This window comes from Labeo rohita, unplaced genomic scaffold (assembly GCF_022985175.1).
Source record: "Labeo rohita strain BAU-BD-2019 unplaced genomic scaffold, IGBB_LRoh.1.0 scaffold_54, whole genome shotgun sequence".
Classification (NCBI taxonomy): domain Eukaryota; kingdom Metazoa; phylum Chordata; class Actinopteri; order Cypriniformes; family Cyprinidae; genus Labeo; species Labeo rohita.
The window spans coordinates 1,195,733-1,208,584 of record NW_026129462.1 but is presented as its reverse complement, the minus strand read 5'-3'; positions in this window follow the sequence as shown (position 1 = coordinate 1,208,584).

Here is a 12,852-nt window from a genome sequence, read left to right as displayed (position 1 = left end):
GTGTCTGCAGAGCTGTTAGGAGAGGTGGCGGTGTAGCTGCTTTATTTAAAGATGTCTATCAATGCAAGCAAGTGTCATTTGGTCAGTACTTGTCTTTTGAATATCTAGGGATTGTGCTGAAAGGTGCTCCACGCATTCTATTTATCATTATTTACAGGCCTCCAAAATATTCTCCAGCCTTTGTTGAAGAGTTCACAGAACTGTTATCAATGATTTCCTCAGAGTTTGACTGTTTTGCTACTGCAGGGGCTTTTAATATTCACATAGAAAATTCAGAAATCAAAACCACAAAAGAAATAATAACCGTTTTAAACACTTTTGACCTGATTCAGCATGTGCATGGACCCACACACAATTGTGGACACACTCTTGATTTACTCATTAGTAAGGGTCTAAACATTTCATCCATTGTCATTAAGGACATAGCACTGATCACTTCTGTATTTTCTTTGATATATTGATCTCTGCTACCAATGAATCTAGATCTGTCTCAGTCAGGAAGAGATGCATTAATGAAAACACTAATGTGCTATTTATGAAGGCTATATCTTTAATGCCAAGCATTTCTGCTGACGCTGTTGATCTTCTCCTGGAGTCCTTTGACTCAAAAGTTAAGAACGTCATTGATGACATTGCACCAGTGAAAGTCAGTAAGATGACTGGCAGACAAAAATCATCTTGGAGAAAATCAACAGCAGTACAGAGTATGAAAAGACAATGCAGAAAAGCTGAGCGGATGTGGCGGAAGACGAAACTTGAAATTCACTATAGCATCTATAAAGACAGCCTTCATGCTTTCAATGTGGAACTAGCCATAGCAAGACAGAAGTTCTTCTCAAACCTTATAAACAGTAACCTAAACAACACTCGCACTCTTTTTGCTACTGTTGAGAGACTAACAAACCCCCCAAGTCAGATTCCCAGTGAAATGCTCTCTGACAGCAAATGCAATGGCTTTGCCTTCTTTTCAGAGAAGATCAATAATATCAGAAAGGTGGTTAGCACATCCTCAAGTTATGCAGAGGTCAGACAGATTCGACCGCAATTTCAAAAAGAAGTCACTCTGTCTGTTTTTGAAGCAATTGATAGCAAAACTTTGGAAGAAATAGTACAGCACCTTAAATCCTCAACCTGCAACCTTGACACACTTCCCACATCTTTTTTCAAAAGTGTGTTTAACTGTTTAGAAGCAGATCTCTTAGAAGTGGTGAACACCTCACTTATTTCTGGGACTTTTTCAAACTCCCTGAAAACTGCAGTTGTTAAGCCCCTTCTGGAAAAGAACAATCTTGATAGCACCATATTGAGCAGCTATAGACCAATATCTAATCTTCCTTTTATAGGCAAGATTATTGAAAAGGTAGTTTTCAATCAGTTGAACAACTACTTAAACTCAAATGGATACCTGGACAATTTTCAATCTGGTTTCCAACCGCATCACAGTACAGAGACAGCGCTCGTTAAGATAATAAATGATATTCGCCTAAATTCTGATTCTGGCAAAATATCAGTGCTGGTACTACTAGATCTTACTGCTGCGTTTGACACTGTTGATCATAACATTCTTCTAGAGAGACTGGAAAACTGGGTCGGGCTTTCTGGAATGGCTCTAAATTGGTTCAGGTCATACTTCCCACCCAATACCAGACGTCATTTGGACGTCGTTTTTTGGGCTAAATCAAGTCGGCCCGTCATGGACTTCTTTTAGCCCAAAAATCGACATTGAAAATTGGTCGTTCTTTGGTCCGTTGGATTTAGTCCTAATTTAGCCCAAAAATCGACGTTGAAAATTGGTCGTTGTTTAGTCCGTCGGATTTAGTAATTTAAATCTGGGAGATTTCCTCGTGTGCGCGCCTCACCCATTTGAAATATTTTTTACAGACGCCATTTTCTTTCCTCGCGATGTGGAGCATATGAGGACGGGAAACAACGAAATAAAGTGTTTAATCTTACGCACAAAATGTGTTTTGCAATATCATATCGTTTTATAACGATATTAATGTGCTGTATGGCGCTAAACTTTTCTCAAAGACATTTTTTTCCACTCGCCATGCGTAACAGATGAGAGCGCTGTGCAATTTGACGTTACCCCTAAACTTTTTCTTTGAGAGATAACGGTATTTCCTTTCACTCGCGATGCGGAGCAGACACGCCAGTTGGTTTTATCAAGGAAAACACAGAAAGTAAGTGTTTTACCTCATTTACATTATGTATAATAATTATGACCACCACCGTATTTCTGTGCTGTGCTCTCCTGAACTTTTTCTCAGAGAGATATTTTCTTTCAATCACGATGCAGAGCGGATGGAAAAGTTGGTTTTATCAAGGAAAAAATGTTTTACTTTATGTGTAATATTACTTTATGGTGACATTAATATTCTGTGTGCACCTAAACATTTCTCATAGATCTGAATTGTTATGCAGTGCTGAGGTGGAGGTCGCTTTTAACAGGGAAACACTAGAAGTAAATGTTTTACGTAATTTAAAATATGTATTTTATAACGTCATATTGATTTATAGTGATGTTTATGTGCTGTTCTCTCCTAAACTTTTACTCAGAGAGATATTTTCTTTCAATCACAACGCGGAGTAGACAGGAAAGTTGGTTTTATCAAGGAAAATGTCAAAAATAAGTGTTTTACTTCTTTACATTATGTGTAATATTACTTTATGATGATATTATTATGCTGTGTGCACCTAAACATTTCTCATAGATCTGAATTGCTATGCAGTGCTGAGGTGAAGGTATCTCTTAACAGGGAAACACTTGAATTAAGTGTTTTATCTCATTTAAAATATGTATTTAAGTAAGTGTTTTACTTCATTTACATTATGTATTTTATAAGATAATATTACTTTATGATGACATTTATACGTTCTGCGTGACAGCTTTAATGGGCGCACACACTGAACATTCAAGTCTGAAATGGGGCGTAAACTCAACTGTCGAGCAGCAAAACACGTCTCCCACTGCTGTTTTCACAAATTTCAGGTAAGTTTAGTCTCTAATATTACACAAATAGTACATGCATGTGTTCCTGACACTTTCTTTCATGTAAATGATACACTTCTGTTGAATATTTACTTTATAGAAATAGTTTATTGTCTTCAGAAAAAGTCTGTTTGCATCTGAACTGTAATGCTAACTATAAGAGGTTAGTTAGGTTAACTATTGACTTGAGCTCTTGTTTATGAAAGTCTGGGCTTTTAATGTCATCTTAATTAACGTTACTTGCTGTTTTGCTTTTTTTTTATAGGTTTTGCAGGCAATTTGTCATTGGATGAAAGGAAGTAAGCTAATTTATTTAACCTAGAAGTATGCAATATACGGTTAATCGGATACAAAAGTACTTTAAGCATGTTTTGACCTTTCATGGTAAACAAATATTGATTCCTCTTGTCCTGTGACTTCAGCAGTTTCAGAAACAAAAACTTCTACGACACAGGAAAAGTTCCTGATTTTATAATTTCTGAAGAGAGCTGCTGACAGAGATATAAAAAAACACAGGTGATCTGAGAAATCTTATTAAATTACTTATATGTATCTTTCATAATATATTTAGCCTATATCACCATGCATCTATAATTTTCTTTTGCAAAATTATATATATCTATATACTTTTATGTTTGTTTGCTTGTTAGTTATTTTAAAAGGACTTTAACATACAAACAAAAGTAACACTGTATATGAGCATTAAATAAGTAAACCTAAAAATGTAAATTCTGTTATTAAACTGTATTGTTTTGTATATTCTATATATTATTTATTTTTCTTTTCTGCATTTCACTTTTGCTATAGTTTACTTCTAATAAACCTGACATTGTATAATAAATATTGTTGACAGATTGTTTATGTTCCAGATTGTTTATGTTCCTTCCTAGAATCTTCCATTCTAATGGCCGTGCACCAGAGTTGGAGCGTATCTCCTGTCGAAGAACATCTCTAGACATTATGAACCATACGACTAGTAAGTAATACCTTAAACATACACTACCATTCAAAAGTTTAAGGATCAGATTTGACATGTATTTGAAATAAGTCTTTTATGGCAACAACTGCTGCATTTATTTGAATAAAATACAGTAAAACTGTAATATTGTGAAATTACCATTTTTAAATAACTATTTCTATTTCATTATGTTTTAAATAGTGATCTAACCTGATTTTGCAGCATCATTATGCTTGCACCGTGTCTACACTGGACGCGAGCGACGCGACAAAATACAGTAGAACCCATTATAATCATTGATGCTGTCTATACTGGATGCGGCGAGGGGCGACAGACAAATCCCATACAGTAAACTGCTACCGCATTCTATTTATGACGAATTACATTTTACAATGTATTTGCATAGAAAACATTTATTTTAAATTGTAATAATAAACATTACTGTTTTTATTTATGATCAGATAAATGCAGTTTTCTTGGTGAACATAAGAGACTTATTTCAAAAACATAAACAAAACTGACCACAAATGTTAATAACACAAGGGATACAAATATTAGTCTAGAAGGCAATGTACAATGACGTAGATTGTCTGTCTATGCTGGATGCAAACCAGAGCGACCATTGAAAATCATTTGAACTTTGTGTCAGTACATGGTAAATAGAATGCGGCATCAGTTTGCTGTCAGGGATTTGTAGTGTTGCGCCGTGCCTCATCCAGTGTAGACAGCATCACTGATTATAATAGATTCTATCGTATTGTGTCGAATGTTGTATGCATTTTGCTCACGGTGTTAAAACTGGGATGATGCCATTCATAACTAATAGAACTTTTCTATTTCAGAGACTGAAAATCATCAATAAAACACAAGGTAATGATAACTTATTTTAAGAATATAGTAAGAATAACAAGAATAAATAAAAATGCATCTGTGACTTCATATTGCTTCTTATTTTTCAGTGGACTGATAGGTCCAACACCAATTAAGCAGACCTGAGCAGCTGATCAAGGATCACCAAAAACTCTACAAAACTTCAGAACCCAGTCCACAATAAGTCCTCAATAACCAGGACTGGAAACCAGAGTTGCAAGTCATCAATCTAGCAGTCATCCTGCCTCTCTGAATTGTCATGTTTAGAGCATATTTCAGGAGATCTCAACATTGTCTCTCAAGGTCCACTTACATGCGTTTTGCTCCAACCTCCAGTGCGTCTGAACAAACTAATCAAGGTCTTCAGTTTAACTATAAATTTACCTAAACTATGGGTGTGTATGTCTCAGGTCCCTTGATCATTAGTCAGTGGTTAAAGGAGAACTACACTTCCAGAACAACAATTTACAAATAATGTACTCACCCCCTTGTCATCAGAGATGTTCATGTCTTTCTTTCTTCAGTTGTAAAGAAATTATGTTTTTTGAGGAAAACATTTCAGCATTTTCCTCCATATAATGGACTGATATGGTGCCCCGATTTTGAACTTTCAAAATGCAGTTTAAATGCAGCTTCAAACGATCACAAATGCGGTTGTAAACGATCCCAGCTGAGAAAGAAGGGTCTTATCTAGCGTAACGATTGGTTATTTTAATAAAAATAATACAATTTAAATACTTTTTAATGTCAAATGCTCGTCTTATCTTGCTCATCCCGACCTCTGTTTTGTTCCGGTTCATAAGAGAGAGGGTATATGGAAAAACTCCCATCTCATGTTCTCCCTCGACTTCAAAATCATCCTATATCACTGTTTTACCTTTTTTGTTAAGGGTGTTTGATCTTTGCATGTTCACTTTGCAAACACTGTGTCTGTACTTCTGCAGTGATGTAGGATGATTTCAAAATTATTTTTAAAGTTGAGGGAGAAAATACGATTGGAGTTTTTCAACATACCTTAACTGTCTTGAGTCAGAATACACAGAGTTCAGGGAGAGAAACACAAGACGAGCATTTGAGATTAAAAAGTACTTTAAATTGTATTCTTTTAATGAAAATAACCAATTGTTTCACTAAATAAGACCCTTCTTCCTCAGCTGGAATCATTTACAACTGCATTTGGGATCGTTTGAAGCCACATTTAAACTGCATTATGGAATTTAAAAATCGGGGCACAATATCAGTCCATTATATGGAGAAAAATGCAGAAATGTTTTCCTCAAAAAACATAATGACTGAAGTAAGAAAGACATGAACATCTTGGATGACAAGGGGGTGAGTACATTATCTGTGAATCTTTGTTTTGGAAGTGGACTTCTCCTTTAAGGGATGCCTTAATCACGAAATTTTTACTGTGCACTGAAATGTGTGCTCCCTAAATAGCTGTAAAAACCAGGAAGCGTCGATGCTCACTACGTTCCCTTATAGGAAGTTCTGAAGCTCAAAACTTAAGAGATAATTCACTACAAAATATGCACAAAAAACATTGCATTTTTATTCACACACAAACAAAAATCTTATGGTGCTTATGGTGTTGTTGCTGTTTTTTGCATACACAAGGCATCTGTTAAAAATATCTTTATTTGCATTCTGCACAAAAGTTTTTTATTGGTTTTGTTACAATCACCAGCTGGAGTGCCCTCTACAGGAGTTCAGGGGCACTCCAGCCCGGACTCTGTGCTCTCAACCCACCATGCTTTACTCTTGTCTCTATGTGTCTTGTTCTGATTGGTTCCCCTGTTCCATGTGTTCCCTTCCTATTGGTTTGTTTTGTCATGTGCTCCCTCATGTTTGGTATTTAAGTCTCTCACTCACTCTTTTGTTTACTGATCGTTGAATAGCCAAGTTCCTAGTTCCTGTGTTTTCCTTCCTGTGTTTTCCTAGTTTGCCTTAGTGTTTTCGTTCTGGACTGTTTCTGTGTTTTGTTGAATCTTGCTGCCAGCCCTGACCTTTTCGCCTGATTTCTGGATTACTCTTTCGGATCACCCTGTTTGTTCCCGTTTGCCGGTGTTATGGATCAACTGGGGATACGCGCATGCACGTAAATAGTTTTACCTGGCTTTCCAGCGGATGTTGAACGCCGACAGATTCGTCACAGGGTATTTTCTACAGAGCAGATTTTAACGCTTTCCATATTATTTGTAAATGTTTGTATAGTAATTGAACTCTGCTGTTTCCATTGTCGCGGTCCAAATATATCAGACGCCCTTTAAGGGAAGTTATGAGTTTTCATGTAGTTTCACATAGACCACGCCAGATTATTTTGCTATATCCATTTCAATGGAATAAATGTTTTGATTGCTAATGTAAGTGCATTTAATAAATGTAAGTTTTTATCTTGTTTCTTTGCAACGTGTGTGTATACGCAGTTTATTTATTTATTTATTTATTTATTTATTTATAAATAAATAAATAACGCTTAATTTGAGCACCAATTTTGGTGTGGTTAAAGGGATTTCAAGCATTTTTTTTAAGAAAGCATATTGAAAACTAATGATCCTACAAGAGTGATAAACTAGTTAAGCATAGACATATAATATCAGAATTTGTGACATACAGGTAGAATACAGTGAATAATATTTATTGAATGTCATGTTCAAACAACATACATGTTAAGTGTTGGATAAAAAACAAACAAACATATATACATATAGCTTCAAAGCAGCATTAAATAAAATGCATTTTTTCCATGTTACTATGAAGAGGAAAATGACTGTCAGTGTAATGTTTATAAGGCAGAAATGAACACTGATATCAGCATTATGTATTCAGTTAAGCAGAAACAATTAACATAAGGCAATAATTTATTGTGATCATAATTACAATAAATAGGATATTTTTGCAGTTTTGTATGTCAATTCAAAGTTGGTGTAATATGATGTCCAGGGGTTGTCTTCATAGGTGTTGGGGTTATCTGAAATCTTCAGCCGAATATAAATTGGAACAGCTGCAATTTACGTCTTAGCTCTTCTACATTTGTCTGTACCTCAGGATTCCATTCCAATGTGGAAACAGAAAAGCAATGAAGAAGGGTATAGCATTTTAGTGTATAGCATTTTAGGTAAAAGATCATTTGCATTTGATTACCTATAACTACAGTACAAGTTTGTGAAATGCATTATATGAATGTAATCCAAGATGCTTCTTCAGTCCAGATTTAAAATGGGACCCCTGAACATGACCCAAATATTAGCAGAAAGGCTATTGGAGACTTTTACAAGACAGATGTGAAAAAGCTATACTAGTTTAGTGTACGGATTTTTATTTTTTAATATGATACAGGAAAAATGCATTAAATACATGCAGGACAGGTATATTTGCCAGTTGTAGAGGGTCTGCCCACACAGTCCCAGTGGTACCACCTTCCACAGTCAGAACATTCAATCTAATGAGGAACAAACAAATACAATAGATTACATGTTACTGGAGAACAGCTACTTTTATGTTTTTATGTTATGCAATGTCTAAATTATTTTACCCATTGGTCAGTTTGGTCTTTGTCCCGATCTCCACAACAATGGCACAGTTGAGAAAGGTCATCTATAATATGTGGAGACAGTTATATCATGCCATATCATGACAAATAAAAGGCGTCTAGGTTTAAACAAATACATACATACATACATTAAAACAAGGACATAAAAGACTCTTGCTCACCAGATTCTCTCAAAAGCGTTCTTGCAATTTCCATGCGCATTGATGCAGCCCCTTCCTCATTTGAAAGAAGTGACATATCTTCCTCCATAAGAACAATCTGTGCAAGCTGATGTGAGCAGTTATACATGAATTATGTTTTAGCAATAAAAACGTTAAAAAAAAAAAAAAGATTAAAATAAAAACACAATACAAAAAGCAGATTTAGCTTACTTTGCAAACAAATGCTCCACATGATGTGGTATCCTGCTGGGTGGGATGTTCAACTGAGTGGCACCCCCACCTTGAAATGTTGAGCCCTCTCATCCTCATAAAAGATCTATTAAATAGAAAGTGCACTCATCATTAACAGGCAATAATACATTATACAGTAAAATAGACACTTTCCTTTCAGTTTTAATAAACTTTGTCTACTTGCCTTGTCACATCCCTACATTTGGTTATTGCTGCTGGTTTAGCACCGAAAGGGTCGATATATATTGATTTTGATAGTTTTGGGAACATAGCCTAAAACAAACACCAGCTGTCATTAGATTATTATTTTAACTTTTCATTACCACTTATTCATGAGTCTAGTTCTGTGTACATTAAGTGATCTGTATTAAATTTCATTTTTTTTCCCTTTTTTTGAAACTACATCAACTATTTTATCATCAATATTTACAACAGTAAATGGACCAAGCATGTCTGGGTCCATTTTTCCACCCTTTCTGTTCTCTTGTCGAACATTCCTCACCAATACCTTGTCTCCAACCACAAAGTTGTCCTCCTGCCCTCTTTCCATTTTCCTCTTCCGCACTTTGTCCTGACTGTTCAATATGTTCTTTTTGACAGCTTCCATGGTCTCCCTCCTGTCACTCAACCCCTCCGAAAGTTGTTCAGTGGCAACCATGGCTTCCACTTTTCCATGGCAAATCTAAGTAAAACATTCCCAATAATTGTTCACATCTTTCTAGATCACGTTGTTACAAAAACAAAATACACAAAATCACTAACCTCATAATCCTTTGGTACCTCACATGGATACCGTGCCTCTCTCCCAAACATTAAATAATATGGGGAAAACTTGGTTGTAATTTGTTTTTTTGTTCTTAGTGCAAACACTGTAGCACTCAGATGTATGTCCCAAGATGAAGGATTTTCCCCAACCATTTTTGTGAGACTCCTGAACATTAAGAATTAAAAAAAGAAAATCATAAAATGTTCAAAAACGATTCAACGTGTCTTTTAACATATATATAAAAAAAAAAACACCTTTGAATTGTGCCATTCAATTTCTCGACAAGGCCATTTGTCTGGGGATGGTACGGTGAGCAGAGACTCCTGGTAATGCCCAGTTTGTCACACAAGCTAAAGTTAACCTTTGAAAAAAAAAAGTTATATATATATATATATATATATATATATATATAAAATCATTCAATATATTAGATATTGTTTATAGTCATATCAATATGTTTTAAAATGATTTGTGTTTAACCAACCTTGTTTACAAACTCTCGCCCCTGATCAGTTAAGATTCGCTTCGGTGCCCCAAATTTGTAAAAAAAATCAAGAATGCATGATGTGACTTCGTCTGCATTTTTGGTTCTCAGAGGATAGGCTTCTGACCATTTCGTAAAATAGTCCACCATAACACAAATATATTGGTGGCCGTTTTCAGTGGGAGTCAGCTTGCCAATAAGGTCCATCCCAAGTAATTCCAGAGGTTCTGTGACCTGAAATTGAAAGCATTTTAAACACTCAGGATTAAGGCTACTTTCTTAAATGTAGCATACTGAAGGATTACAAATTTAAGAATCTGTTTAAAATATGCTGATCCTATGCATATTTGATATAGGTTCTAATATAACAACATGAACTGAAAAAGTTATGTATATTGTGACAGTCTAAGAGCAGGCAGCCCAGGCAGTAACCTTTCAGTTCCTGAACATCTGGCAGGTTTTCCCAAGTTAAGTGTGAATTCTAATCTCAAGGTACAACTGTGCCTTTTGTTTAAGCACCTATGCATTTGAATGACACATGTATGCTAAATAGATCAAGGCTGGGAAAAATCTTTAACTGAGCTGTTTTCCTGTACCACATTTGCATGCTTTGTTTAGATTGCTTCCACCTCTATGTACTCCTCCCCCTTCAAACCTATATACTCTGCTGTGCTGAGCTTTGAGAAGACCACTTTTTGAAGACTGCAGTGCAGAGCAGCGAGTATCTGAATAAAGAGGAACTTCTGCTTCAAGATATCCAAAAACGTCTCCTGGTCTCTAAGAAAAAATTCACAACAATACTCACAGTTATTGGATTGTATGCCGCCTTCTCCTTTATTGACTTTCTCCTGGTTTGACACTGAGGACATTGAGCTATCTGAAGCAGAGGTGGGTCAATACCATTTTAATTTAATATTACTTTAATGGACAAAATCTAATGTGTCACTTCCAACAATTCACTTACCCACTTGCGGATGTCCTGCATGTCCATGCCAGGCCAGTAAAATCTCAGGATTATGGCATTATGAGTTCTCTCGACTCCACAGTGACCACCAAGAGGGCCTGCATGGAACTCCATAAAGATGTTGTGTGCCTCCTTGGGTAAAAGGACAACTTTAGCCAAATGCTGGCTCTTGTCTTTCTTTCTTCTGCATATGTAATGCAGCTCACCATCTTATATTAAATCAAAACAAACAAACAAACAAAAAAAAAAAATACATAAAAGTAACATTTATATTACATGTATGTGGTGAGACCAATTTAAAACACCCTTACCCTTCAGTGTGAAATTTTCACATCGTCTTTTTATATAATAACGCTCCTTACTTGAGCAGCTCTCTGGATATTGCTTATTCTGCAAAAAGTTTTTAATTTCTTGAACCTTACTTGGCTCCATTTGTCTGAGCTGTATGTGGCCAATTACCACAAAGACACTGTTTTTATAGACCTTTTCATCTGTGCTCCTAATTATTAGCCGACGAGAACATTGAAAGTGCATGTGATTAATTAGGATAGAGAATATGTTAATACTTTGATACAGATTACTGGCACAATTCAAAGTTATAGTTCATATAAAGAGACCCGCAGTCATTAAACAGTATTTATAAATCTAACAAACTATTGTGTCATATTTTTAGTTTAATGAGTTTGCAAAAAAGTAAATAATAAAGCTTTTCCTGTAATTGATGTTTGGTAGAGAGGCATGATATTCATGTGATAAATGATTGTAAATGATTATGTTGGTAAATGATGATGAGGTTAGTGATGTCTTAGAATATCAGCCATATTTGAAAATAAAATAAAAAAAACCATCATATCATATGTTTTACCAGTGTCATGAAAATCTGGGATTGCCACTTAGTGTTTGTCACAGGACTTACAAAATACAATATGTCACAATAAACTGGAAAAAGAACTAGTCAGTAAAAAAGACCTCACAGAATGGTGAGTTTTAACTGTTAAACAGTTAAGCACTTTATTTTGTCACCTTCAAAATGTAAACATGACATAGATGTGACATACAATTGCAAAAATACTTTCATGTGTTCATCACACATATTAAAGTGTTTGGGTTGCACTGCTTATCACATGTTTTCTACTGTGTTCTGGTGAGAGACTAGTATGTAGAATGGGGGAAAAAAGCAGGAATCATGAACTCATAAAAATTACTAAAAACAAAGTAAATAAGGACAACATTCAAATTCAAATACGATTCACAACATTTAAATTCAAGCATTTAACTGAGCACAATGTACAATTAACTAATACTATATAAACAAACAGAAAATTCAGTTAATATAATTGATTATATGAATATAACTCCAATATTAAATTAAATTTGTTCTAAATACTGAGTTCTGTGACTGAAAAAAATTGGGGGGGAAAATGAAATAATGTGCTGTTATTATTTGTAAGCCAAAACGTTGATTTCTGTCATAAATTCAGGATGAATCTTCTCATCCAGGATGAACATTCCTGGAGTCCACTGGTATACACCAAACAAGCCCTGCAATCACAACATTAAAAGAACAAGCATTCTTGCCTCATCAGTAAATAAAATTTAAAATAAATTCATATGATGTTAAAAGGGAAGGACTTTTCTGGTCATGTTTTCTTGAGGTAGTCTACTGTTAAGTTTTAACTTAATATAGGTCGATCTGTTTTTTTGTTGTTGTTGTTGTTTTTTTTTTGTTGTTTTTTTATTAGAACATGAGAGCACACTACAAAATTAGTATGATGCACTGAAAAGAAAATAGGACTTACAGTTTTACCTAAACGCGCTGGCAGGTTTGATCGTCCATTGAAACGAATGTCCCATGTTAACGTGGGCGTGTTTT